Source organism: Amblyomma mixtum, chromosome 2, assembly GCF_055824585.1.
Source record: "Amblyomma mixtum isolate Tamu chromosome 2, ASM5582458v1, whole genome shotgun sequence".
In the NCBI taxonomy this organism is placed as follows: domain Eukaryota; kingdom Metazoa; phylum Arthropoda; class Arachnida; order Ixodida; family Ixodidae; genus Amblyomma; species Amblyomma mixtum.
The window spans coordinates 319,489,166-319,490,316 of NC_143013.1; the positions used below are offsets into that span (position 1 = coordinate 319,489,166).

At 48.9% G+C, this 1,151-nt stretch overlaps 1 pseudogene; it reads right to left on the reverse strand.

Annotated features, from left to right (window-relative positions):
* Positions 1 to 209: 209 nt before the first annotated feature.
* Positions 210 to 910, reverse strand: LOC149365141 (uncharacterized; annotated as a pseudogene).
* Between the last annotated feature and the right edge of the window lie 241 nt (positions 911 to 1,151).

The window sequence follows — 1,151 nt, forward strand, 5'->3', positions numbered from 1 at the left end:
CTGTCCTCCATAGAATCTAGGCGTTTTTGTAAGAAGCGATTTTGTGAAGTTAAGCTTTCAATAGATTATTGCATGCCTGCAAACTCATGGCTGAAGGTGTCAAGAACTTTCCCTTTCTCTTCCAGTTCATCTAAACGCTTCTGAACGTTAGTTATTTTGTTTGGATGCTTTTATGCCCAGCCTTAATGGATTTAATATCTGCGGTCAGCTCAGTTTGTGTCTCCGAACTTTTTAATGAGTGGGCGTGAACATCTTAGAGCAGTTGAAAAATTACCGTCATCAGTTCTGCAGGGTCTTCAGGGAGCGATTCAATTTCTAATAGGGATTTAGATCGTGTGGTGGGGCCGGGCTTCGTTTCTATGTCGCCGGAGCACAAGAGTAGAAAAGCCATGGAAAAGCAATCACACACAGTTTCACACAGCACCCCTGGGCACGGGAACAGCAGCAAGCAGATGTCATCGCTCTTTTTAACGTACAAGGAAAATGTACACACCTGCATCGGAGCAAGGCGGAAATCAGGAGCCATGCTCCTTGCAACGTTCCTGTGCCCACTGAATTCGAGGACGGAGAGGCCGCAGCTTAAATTCCTTGTGGGCGGTGATGCAGTTGTCGATGTGGTTGAACGGCCGAAAGCGAGTGATTCCATCGGGTGCCCAGGGATGAAAGATATGTTGACGGGGCCAATGTCAGGCAGTGCCGTAGGTATAGCATCTGAGCTGAAGGACATGAGGGAGATAGCGATTCCGATATCAGCCAGGTGAAGAAGAGCGTCAGCGTAACCTGCATCGGAGAAAAGCGGAAATCAGGAGCCATACCTCTTGCAACTTTCCCGTGCCCACTTGCCGAACAAGAGGATTTTTTCGCTTGTGTGTCCGGGTCGCGTTGCGATCACCATGTTGTTGCGGGCCATGGTTGCCTGCAGAGGCGCTCGGCGCAATTTTGTCATATGAATGAGGCCTGCATCTTCTCGCAAGCAAGGTGGCCCCTTTCGGGTGTTTCGTGGTTCCAGCTCTTTTGCAACCAAGACGCGACACCTGTTGAACATAAAAAGGAGTAAACTTCGTGCAGGAAATTGCAAATGGCCTTTGTGGCCTCAACTCGGCTGATAATCATGGGGATAAAACGGAATGGTCGCTGCCATTTGTGAAATG